General features: G+C 39.7%; 1 protein-coding gene across 1 annotated transcript in view; it reads left to right on the top strand.

Annotated features, from left to right (window-relative positions):
- ST6GALNAC3 (ST6 N-acetylgalactosaminide alpha-2,6-sialyltransferase 3) overlaps positions 1-12,037 on the top strand; it is a 234,979-nt gene that overhangs the window by 187,763 nt on the left and 35,179 nt on the right. The window lies entirely within an intron of this gene.

Raw genomic sequence — 12,037 nt, 5'->3', positions numbered from 1 at the left:
GTATGTCTATAGCATTGCCATATATAATGCAGCAACTGTGATCTGAGGCTTGATTCTGGTACTCACTTTCAATCCTAACATAGAAAAGTATGGCATAAAAATTTCTTTCTTTTAGAAACTGTGCTGTTTCATCAGCCACAGTGAGGGGAAGGAAAGAGAATTTTTGTGGTAAGATTAAAATTAAAGGGAAGAAGTGCCATTCACATGCTCAGCTTTGAGGGTCCTTCAAATTTGATATGCTGCCATGGGGCTTATTAAGAACTTACATGTTATTTTCCAGATATACTCTCTGAATGTACTGTAGTGGTCCCTTTAGAACCACTGCATTGTGGGCTGTGGATATGTACTAATTTCATGATGTATGAGGTATCTGTTTCAAGCTTTTACAATGCAGGACAGTTGGTTTTGTATGTTGCTCTTGAAGTACATTCATAACTAACAGTAGTGGCATGGGATGAGAACAATAATTTAATGAATTGTTTGTCACTGAACCAGATACTCAGCTAAAGAATTGTGTAATAACTGAATTATTCCTATTAGATATTTTCAAACCCTTATGGAATAGCCAGCCTACATGCCTGAAGTTTTTGTTCCTGTGGCTTTACACATGGATTGTACTTTATTTGTTCGTGCCAGATATCCCACTAATCCTTTGTCAACAAGAGTCAGTGATCTGTTCTTTTTGTTCCTGACCGATCCCCTGGATGACTGAGTCTTCTGCAAATCTTTCGTTTTTCTTCCTTACTGTTGATGAAAATATCAACTAGAGTATGCCCAGAGAGCTATTCCAACAGGATACCTATTCTGTGACCATCCCCCTTCTAAATTTACATTTTGAAATGTCAGTTAACCCATTTTTAGTTCACCTGATGTGTGACATGTCAGTTTTGTGTTATCATCGTTTTGCAACTCAAATGTCATGAATACTACATCAAATGTCATACAGAATCAAAATATCTCAATAGTGTTGTGTTTTGCTTGTAGTCACAATGGAAAAAAAAAAAAGACCAATGTGTCTGACAGTATCTATTATTCATATTGTACCTAGAGTGGCATTTAAAGAATTTCTCTTCTTTAATTAGTTAGTTATTCAGTACCCTGTCAGCCATTCTATTACTTCGCTCCAGATCAATTTCAGCCTGACAGGACTGTAATTATCTAGGTCAGTAAGTTTATCCTTCTTAAACATTAACACAACGTAAGTTTTCTCCACCTTTCTGGAACTTTCCCAATTATTCCAAGACTTAGGAAAAAAAGAAACAAAAATGTCAAAACAGTAATAACTGCACAGACTCTTCAGTCAGCTCTTTAAAATCACTTGGATAAAAGTAATCTGAAGTTTCCTATGCAAATCTCATTTTAGTAGCTTTCATCCTTGCTTTCCCATGTATTTCTTTTGCATGGTAATTCATCATCATCCTCACAGAGCATTACTAATTGTCTGTCTTTTTCTTAAATACCAAACACAAATACTTATTGAACTCTATTTTTCTTGCCTTCATTGTTCTTAACAAATCTTCCAAGGTAATCAGATAGAGATCCGGTACCATTGTCAGGATTCCTGAGGTATTTGAAAAATATTGCCCTTAATCCTCTGAGCATAAATTTCTCCTTACAACTTGTCTATCCTTATCAGAGGTATTATTTATGTAATTCCCTACTTCTACTCTATGTTCAGCATTAACAACTTTCTTTCTTCGTTGCATTGATTTACAATTACACAGAGACTTTCATCAACCTTTTGAGAAAGACCTTTTTTATTTTCTTTAATGCACACAGCTTTCTTTCCTAATTTTGCAGATACTTAATAAAATATTTGTATTTTCCAATTATTGATCAATTCTCTCTCCCTGCTGATTCTCCTTTGCAGTCATTTTCAGGTCAGTAAAATGACCGCACCATCCATATTACTGTTGGGTTTCATTCTCCTTATGCCTCTTTGTAAAGAGCAACGAAGCTATCATCAAGACAACTAATAGTTCTTTTATCAAGCTCTCTGGTCTCACAGTAAGTTCCCCATTTTTGAGATTTTCACTTTTGGTTTAAGAAATGTTCATATATAATGTTCAAAAATTCTACAGAGAAGTACCAACATCATGAAACTTTAAGCATATGTCAGGCAGACTGAAATCTTAGATGATAGCACAGCTTTTTGCTCCTACACATTAGAGAAGGTGCTAAGGCACCCAGTCATCCTACTCTCGACTATGATTTGGTGATTTGCAGACAGCAGCTACTATTCCATTTTGGTTTTTATGTGTTAAGAATAGCGATCCATTGCATACAAAATCATTTGCTTCTGAGCTGCCAGTGTCCTGAAAACAGACTATATCTTTTTTACTATAGAGTTCAGCACTTCTTTCTCTTTTCCCTACTTGATCTTTCCAAATCAAGTTATAACCATTGATTTTTAAGTTCCACTTCTGCAGTTCTTCCCATCTGTTTCCAATAATACCAGCTACACTTAATTAGAAATTAGGTAATTCTGATTCCTTTTCCATTTTTACCCAGACTCTTCAGTATTGCTTTATAGAAAATCTGCTCATCCTTGAAGAATTTCAGTTTTACCATCTTGGTTTCATGCTGGATGAGGACTTCCTGTCCTGTTTTGCTTCAGTTCTCCTGTGAGCACTCATTTTCAGCCTCTTCCCTCACAGACTGTTTGCCTTTTCACTGAACAGGAGGCAACTCAAACTATGCTGTCCTTTCTCCTACCTCAAAAGACAGATGTGCCATGTTCAGTATTATTTTGTTGTATCCTGTCTTCCTTTATTTGCCAGCCAAGGATAATATCCTCGAGGATTTTGCAGACATTCTTCTTGTTTAGCAACATGTTCCCTTGAATTCAGGCTTCAAGAATGCTGTACTTTTATCTATTTTTCCTTCACAAAGCAGTCTTTCCTCAAATTGGTTTGGCTACATGTTATCATTAACTACCCTTTCATGAAAAGCAGCTTCCATGTCTGGATGATTCCAAAATTTGGAGGGGGGGGAATGGGAGAAAGGGGACAGCTATCCTGTATTCAGGTGAAAATGTAGGCTGTTTTAACACACTTGTCTGGGTGCTTCTTTTTACCATTGCACAGAGAAGTCAGAGTTCCATGGCCATCCCAGTCTCAGGGCTAACAGCTTCCATCTCTCCTCTGGCAGAATTTGAGAACTATAGAGTCTAGGCTCTCAGCCAGTGTATAAAATGAGCAGAGGAACTGTCAAAAAATGAAACATTAAGAACGGACTTGTTTTGTCAGAAGATTGATCAAATTCTGTACCTTTCTATGGGAGATTTAAATGACAACCAACTAGCATTCTTCACTGGAAAAAGCAAAACATTCTACCAGAGAATTGCTGATTAACTCTTCTCCTGTCCAGGGAAGAGCTATCTAAATTAATTGGCTTTGACAGGTGAGGTCTGTCCTCATCTTGGCAGAGCAGATAAGGTACTGGTTACAACACATCTGGGTAGACTTACACAGCTTTTTAATTACAACCAAGGCATTTATCACAAATGTCTTGTAAACTCAGTATCAACAGTGTTTGGACTAGCACAAAGGCTGACTGCTTCCTTCTCCCATGTATTGGTACCTGTTGTATTAGGAATTGTTACACCAATTGTATTATAATCTCCTCAGTTCTACTGCTACAGTATCTTCAGGAGGCAAATTTTGTAGCTGACTTCCTAGATACTGTAGCAGTAGAACTGAAAATACTCTAATATGTAACTTTATAGGCTATGCCTTCATGTTACAGTATAATGCCTTGTTATATACTCTTGCTGGCTCTGAATTAACAAAACACATTAGTACGCAAATGATACAGCATTTGTTACATTTTGTGCAAGGGAAAACATGAAGCACGTTGACAGATCATAGCCTCATACCTCTTAACTATCTAATTTCTATGGCCTGTACTGCAGATGGCAGGTTGAGTTACACGGAATTATGAATCACTTTTGGTACTATGTTGATTAATTATCTCTCCCTCTCTCTCTCTCTGACATTGTAAGAATTTCATGCACTAAAAGGTCGTAGATCACGTTGCTGCCATGTACATTTTGTTTCTGAAAATGTTGTAGAGAGAATGGGATTTAACTTGCATTACTGGCTGAAAGCTGTCTGTGGTAAGCACTGAGATCAAGTAATTGTGCTGGTAATTGCTACGATGGTTTTATTTTTTTGTTATTTCTTAATGCTATCTTTAAAAAATCAGTTCTTCTCATCAGTACCTCAAACATTCTTTCCATAAAGTTTGAAGTAGACTGACAAAGAGAAGAATTTCTAAAAGCTTAACTTCAATTACATGAAAAGAAGCAGCAGGAATTTAAGAACAGCAGAGGAAAGAGTGAATATTTAAGATAAGGACATTGGGCCGCAGCATCCCAGCTCTTTTTTGCTGTATTTCTCATTGGCATCAATAATGGAATGTACTCACAGCTTAATGTTAGACTTGTTCTTCCTATCTGACTGCAACCAGGAGTGCAGCAAAGAGAGGAGGCCAACAGGGCATGGAGCGTCAGTCAGGATATGGCACATTAATTTGTGGGAGAGTTTACAGGTAGTTATTTCGATTCTCTTTTCAGTAGCAGAAAGGCACATCCAGGAGGTTGACATGTGCCTCTGAGGCTGGTGTAACCAGTAGAATTTGGTGTTTCTTGATCATAGGAAGGTCTACACATCAGGTCTGCTGGTGCCTGAAGAGATATCCCTTTCTCAGGAGGAAAAAAGGGATTTTTATGCTGATTGATAGGGCTTTAAATTATATTTGAAGGGTTAAATAAATGAAATCAGGCACACCGGTGACAAACTACAGGATGGCATGCCACAATCCTTCTGGACAAAATGTCCAGCATACAGCTAGACAAAGATACTATGTGATAAGTGAGCAGTTGCTGGTGGATTGGGCCCAAAGGGTTTTTGTAAATAGGGTTACATTAGATTGGTGGCCAGTCATTTAGAGGGATTTCCCAGGGCTTCATTTTGGGGCCAGTTCTCTTTAACATTTTCATAAATGACTTGGATATAGGACTAGACAGTATTTTGAGCAAGTTTGCTGATGATACTAAATTAGGAGGAGCTGTTGACTCTGTCAAGGGTGGAAGGGCCTTGCAGAGAGATCTAGCCGTCTACCAACCGCATGTAGTTTAACAACAGCAAGAGTTTAACATAAAGCTACAAGAGGAGATGTTCTGGTTGGAAACCAGGACAAGGTTCTTCACTGAGAGGATGGACAGGCACTGGTACAGGTACCCCAGGGCAGTGGTCATGGTACCAGGCTTGCTGGAGATGAAGAAGTGTCTGAACAACTCTTTCAGTCATATGATCTGATTTTGGGGTGGTACAGTGTGAAGCCAGGAGTTGGACTTAATTACCTTTATGAGTCCCTTCCAACTCAGGATATTCTATGATCCCCAAGTGGCCATAAAGAACAGAAAATAGAGGCCAGCCTTTTTCTGGTGCTGAAACCTTTGTTTTATCTTTCAAGACACTTGAAATGGCAGCCACACATAGAGATGTTTCAAGTGTCAGAGTGCAGTTTATCAGAACAAGGAGAGGCAGGAAGTCAAACTGCATCACTTTTCAAGGGCAGCTTTGCAATTCTTGAAATTTTTAAAACGTGGAAAGCAGGGTATTAATTTCAGTGTGCTGGCAGTGAATGGGATAATTTAATAGCACCTTCCGCTCTCAAGTATTTCTTTCCTTGCATAGATTATTAGACAGCAAAGGGTTGAGGATACAAGCCTTGAATCATGAAAGTGTGTATACATGCTGAAGAGGTACTACACTGAATTATAAGCGCTGGTAATAGTTTAGGATCCAAAGGGCTGATGACCTCTACTTTTAAAAACACGTTTTAAATGTTATCATTCTACAGCAGTGCTTTCTCAACTCTTTATCTCCTAAATGCTTTTGGACACACAGAACATGGGATTAATTATATACTGCAAGCAACAATTCATGAATATTTAACATACTCATTTATACTTAATGAATAAATTTGCATTTTGACAGTGTTATTTAATGTGGTTTAAGGAAATACTGCTCATTACCTTTCAATTTCGTAGATTAGGAGAGTGTAATTGGAATGATAAGGTAGGATTGCACAGCGTCCATGTGTTTGTTCACAGGGCTTGTTTTTATTGGAATATCTCAGCTTGTCGTATTTTGGGGTAGGTCTCTGCCTGCACACGATGATACTCAGAACCGTTCCCAGCCCAGCTGTAGCACGAGGCAGCACTAAGATGGCTGCCACAGGCAGCCCCCTTTGGGCGGGGCATGGACTGAGAGCTGGGATTTCATTAGAGAAGTGGAGTGTCAATCTCCAGATAAGGCAAAGGATTGGCTGTTCCCCATGTGCTTCTCTCTAGGGCAGCAGGAGACAGGTTGGCAGTTATGGTGGTCGATGGTTCTGCAGGTTGTATTCCTGCTATTAGGTTCCTGGTACCTGACTTGGGCTCTGTGGTGCCCGAGATCCGTGAGAGGCTTGCAGGGCAGCAAGAGTTGTTCTGGAGATGACCTTCCACCAAGTTTCTACCTTGGAGCTGTGTACAGGGCTGCAGGCTGAGGCTCCACGTTGCCCTGGGGAGCTTTCTGCCCTTCCCCACGTGCAGGACACGGCAGCCTTGCAAGCCTTGTTCCTCAGCCTGATGTACCATGTGTGCTGCCAGCCCTGCTGCTGACTGTTTCCTAATGACCTGGCTTACACGAGAACTCTAAGAGGAAAAAAATGCAGTACATCTTTCAGAAGAACCTCAGAAGTGATCTTGCACCATGTCAGTGGTTTGAAGCAAGCAAAAGGTAAAAAAAACTAATTAAAAATCCATTCATGACTTTCTGATTTTTAGCCTGCTCGTGGTGTGTGGAAGAGGGGAAATGGAGGAATGGTTTGTTAGGTTTTGCAGTCCTGATGTGACAACGTATTATCCCACAGGTTTCTTGTATTTAATACCAAGGGCTGGTTTTGTAAAGCAGTCTTTTAAATTGCTTACAATTTGCTTCTTTAACAAAATATATGTATTGTTGCTGTTTGTCATTTTGAAGTGCCATATGGTGGCAGATACTAATCCACAATATGTTACCATGGTTCTCTCTGATCGCTCTTGAAAACAAGATAATTACCCAAATGGAGACTTGACCTTTCGTTCAGTTTTAATGGACTGTTTTCTGAGCACATTTTTAATCAAAAAGAGGTTCGTGAAATGTTGTCAAAGCTGGCAGTCTATATCTTGTCTGGGAATGCAGAAATCTTCAGGCCAGAATAAGACTGTATAACAACTATCTACTCAGCCCTCAGAGAAAAGGATGTCCCAGTCCTCACTGGGGCTTCGGGAAGAAACTTTGATGTTAAACAAAGAAAGTTGTGAAATGTGAAAGCTGTGTTGATATCCTTCTGTACAATAATGTGCAAGCAAAGCTGGCCTGCCTTTGGCATGTGCCCCATCCTACTTCCTACACAGCACCAATAGAAGTGAGTGTACAAGACAGAGCTTGGATCTGCATTTTAGTTTTTATAAGGCTTGATGTCTTGATGTCATCTAGCAAGCTAAGAGGCTTTGGTTTGTGTCCACTTTTGTGATGTTATTGTACATCTCCATATCAAGAACTATGACTCAGTCTGTCAGCGACTTAATGCATTTCTATTTTTAACATATGGAAAGAATCAAAACTCCTGATGGAATGGGGCAAATCTAAGTGGTGCCTGCATGTGGTCTCCTTTTTACTTAATGCGACGTGTGAAAGACTTGTCAGAGGCAAAGGAAGGCCTGGCAGGCACCAAGGTCAGTAGTGTTTCAGAAGGACACACAGTGATTTTCTGTGCCTGCAGTTATTGCTGATGGGCCGTGTTGTGGGCAGATGCTGTAAGAAACAGCTGCAAAACTGGCAGCTTCTTCTATTTTGAAAGAAAGTGGCTTTTTTTTTTTTTTTTTACTGCTTAGGATATGGAGTTTTGTTGCTGGTTTGGTTTTTGGTTTGCTTGTTTGGTTGGCTTCACAAAAATGGTTGATAACGTGTAAGCCAAAGAAATTAATGATTGTTCTTTTGAGGGAGTTTTCTGATGTGTATTACCCTTTTAGTCTGGAATTTGGTAGCCTCCCTGTGTTGTTTCCTACTCCTCCAAATGATTTTGTGTCTGGAACACAGAACAGACCCGAGTTTAGCATACTGCCTTAAACCATTATTATACTGATAGCAGCAAATACTAAAATTTCTGAGCACTGCAGGATTAAACTCGGTGTATTTCCCAAGGTATTGCTGAACACATGTGCTACTTGCCTCCATTTTGATAAGGCATGAAAGCAATAGAAGTCCTATCTTTAAGACTTCTCCCACTGGGAAATCTTGAATTTGTGAATATGGTGACAGGTTATATGCATCACAAAACAAAAATGCATAATTGAACAGCAGCAACTGTCTGCAAATAATCCTCTGTTCCAAACAGTTGAAGGTCCCAGCATGACAATTCACCAACTATTAAAATGTTCCTTCTGTGATCAGTCTACATATTAAGTATTAGCTGTGAGGACATGAAAAAAGTAGTGTAATTCCTCATGTGCCACTGTGCCTAAAATCATGTTTCATAGGAGCATTACCAGTGTGGGCACATCAGACATTAGAATAGGTGGCATCAGTTCCCAGTATGCTTGTTGCAGCATGTATGGTTTCCGTATGGGAGCAGAAAGAAAGCACGGCTTCCTTATTGGAATAAAAAGGTATTTCAGCTTAGATTGAGCTGATGTTCTTACTTCAGTGATCCAGATTCCATATTATTCTGCCTGAAAATGTCTTAACATGAGGATGAGCAAATGAGTAGACTGTAACATTTGTGGAATTTTAATCCAGATTTTTCAGTTGCTGCTTAATGGATTTTCAAGTTGTACTCAGATACCTTAAGAAACCCATACAATGTGTTTGCTTTGGGTTTTCCAAAGCACTTGTACCCACATCCAGGTTATATGAAAACAGTACATTCCTCTGTTCCTAATGCGTGAGGGATATTTAACATCAAACTCATTGCTTATGCAAATGAAGCTTAAGGGCTGCATTTAATTGAACTCAGGGTCAGCAATATTTCTTGTGTGAGCAAAGAGAGGCAGCTTCTTGGACACAGCAGTCTCTCTCATTGGAATCCTGTCCCAACAACCTGTAGGCCCCATGGAAATATTCCTCTCTAGAGCATTCTTTCTATGGATACTGTATTTCTTCTTAACAAGATACTGTTCTCATTCTATTAACAGTAGTGAGAGTACTAAATCTCTTAATAAGAAAATATGTGAATTAATAAAGACATTGCTGCAGAGGACCAGCTTGATTTCATATGCAGAGATTTAATGGATGTTTTCATAAATGCCCTTATGAGGCCTGTATGAGGATACTCTAGTGGTTCTGGAGGGAGTAGCACAAATACTCTATTTACTAAATGAAAGGTAACACTGGAAAAATTTTACTAGCAAATTTTTTATATGAATTCAACCTAAAAATGTTGACACCTGAATAGAGCAAGTGCTGACACTCTCATTTATTATGAATTAGCTAGATTTGGCTGGGCGTTTGAAGGTGATGTGATTGCATTTATTGATCACATTTCACTGGTATCAATAAAAGCTGAACAACAACTCGTTGCCCCAGAAGGCCATTTGTGCAGTCGTCTTCCACATTCACTTGAAGCTGTTGATTTTGATATTGCAAGCTGAATAATGGGAGTGAACCCATATAAGAAGCTCTTTCTGATATATATTTTTATATTTGTTGCCAATGAAGGGACGTAAGCTACAGCCCTATTGTTATTTCTGTGTGTAGTGAAGTCTGCTTAGCAATGGATTTGTCATCAATACTCTACAATTTTTTCCATTCCTTTAGCAGCAGGTTCTGCCATGTCTCTTAGAAGTCTTCCTGCTCTGTGATATCTTTCTCACCTGTCTTTCTAACTATCCACATCCTTTTCTCATGTCCCTGGATGCACTTTTTATAGTGACTTCTGAAGTTAAGTTCGATTCAGAGCTCCTTCCTGTATTTTCTACCAGCTTCTGCCACGCCAGGTGGTGGAAAGAGAACATACCTTGTCTGGTTTAAAGTTACATGCACATTTCCAGTCCAGTCATTGCATCTGTCTTGGCCCACATGTTTGCTACTTCATCCCAGGTTCTGGGCAAACTGAACAACAGGGAGATAATTTGATCCTTCCCTACACTCTGAGTGCCAGCAGGGGCTCTCTTCTATTAGCTACCTGCTGAGCTTCATGAAATGTATCCTTCTGTCTGAGACTTTGGCTTTTCAATGAAATTAGTTTTAAATTACCCAGTGAAATCCAGAGTTACTGTGCAGAGGCAGACACGCAGGGTGTCAGTGGTCATGCAGGCTTTGAGTAGTTGGGGCTATCAGGCTTAAACAACAGTTAAGTGGGAAGATGGAGGCAGTTCCTGTGGAGCTCTTGAACTTTCAGGACTGGCTGCTTGTTTCCTCTCTTTTGTCTCCATGTAACAAGAGATAGAGGGACTGAGAGGCAGCAACAGGAGGATTTGGGTGAAACTGTGGTGGGATTATATCGTGTTTTGCTTTAGGTGCCTTATTACATGGGAGTTGTTAGTCATCTGATATTAAGAGGTAATCTCAGTGCCTGGAGGATTGGAGATGCCTTATTTTGGATGTATTAGTAGGAGAAAAATAAACTGCAGCTAAGAGCACAAGTATCCGAGGAGGTATTCACTAATAAGAAAACTATGAGATTTGGAGAGGACTGCTTGCTGCTCTGTCTGAACCTCACAGGATCTGGAGGAGAGGAAAGAAAAGAGCAGCTTGACCTTTCTGTGCTGCCCTTATAAGAGGTCAAAGGAATGAAACAATAATGGCAGCCTTCAGTCTTGAAAAGGGCAGCAGGAAGAGAAGGGCAGTGGCAGAACTCAGCTACTGCTGTATTTTCAATTAACATTTGCTGCCACAATCCCATAATCTCTCACTGAGTAGGAGCCAGGATAAAAGCCATCCCACTTAGTGTCCATTTCACAAAGTGAAATCTAATTAGTAAAATGTTTAAAAGTTAATGAAGAATACACGATGTCAGAAAATATGTTCTAATGAAGTGCAGTCCTCTCATACCAGCACTGTGCTGTCATAAACTCTTACTGCATAAGTCATACTTTGGTGTCTGCGCTAATAAACTACTGTAAGTAATGGGCCAGGAGGTGTGCTGTGCAAAATGTCTAGCCACCTCTTTAGAAGTTCAGCCGTAATGTTAATGGAGGCTCCCTGTAGACACATGCATGGGAGCATCTTGCTAAATGCTGGGTTTTGCTTTCCAATTCATATCTGCTTCTCTAGACCTTTGGACAATGATCCAGTGATGGTGTTGAACTCAGGTCTCTGGGATGCAAGCACTGTCTTACTTTTGGGCTGTTGCTTTCACGTAGATACAGTCAAGCTTGTCTGAATAGCCTGAAGAGCACCAGTTAGCACTGAGTCCCTCATTTTGTAATGAAATACCAAAGTTGGAAGATAGCATTTTGAATGCTGCAATATTTCCAGGGGAAAATCTCTGAGTCTTAAATTCAGTATCATGTAATATACGATTTTATTCCTACGCTGTGCAATTCTAGCACTTTCATCTGTGGAAGAGTTTCCAAGGAGCACTTTGCATCTGTGGGAGATGCATCAGAAATGGAAGGTCTTTGAGTTTGCACGTGGAGGCTGAAGTTGTAAAGCCTACAGTCAGATGTAGCCTTGGTTGCATTTTCAAAGCTTTGAAACATGGAGTTGATTTTTCTTAGTTTAAGAAAGAAGCGTCGTTCAAATATTAAAAAGAAAGTCTTGGGTCAAAACCAAATCTCTGGGTTTGGTAGATTCTTTAATTTCATTTTATTTGGTATGGTGTCTTGGGTTATTTGTTTTGTTTTGAAGTATTAGGTGCAGCAGTACTGCAGAGAACCAGGCCAGATTGTGTGTGGGAGTACATCAGCATTGCTCCATTGAAGCCAAACAGAGGATCTGTCCCTGAACACTGAGTCCTGCAGGGATCTTAGGTAATTTCTTCCTGAGCCTCTGTTGCTGTC

Source organism: Coturnix japonica, chromosome 8, assembly GCF_001577835.2.
Source record: "Coturnix japonica isolate 7356 chromosome 8, Coturnix japonica 2.1, whole genome shotgun sequence".
NCBI lineage: Eukaryota > Metazoa > Chordata > Aves > Galliformes > Phasianidae > Coturnix > Coturnix japonica.
The sequence above is the reverse complement of the archived record's forward strand: the minus strand, read 5'-3'. Positions and strand labels throughout refer to the sequence as shown.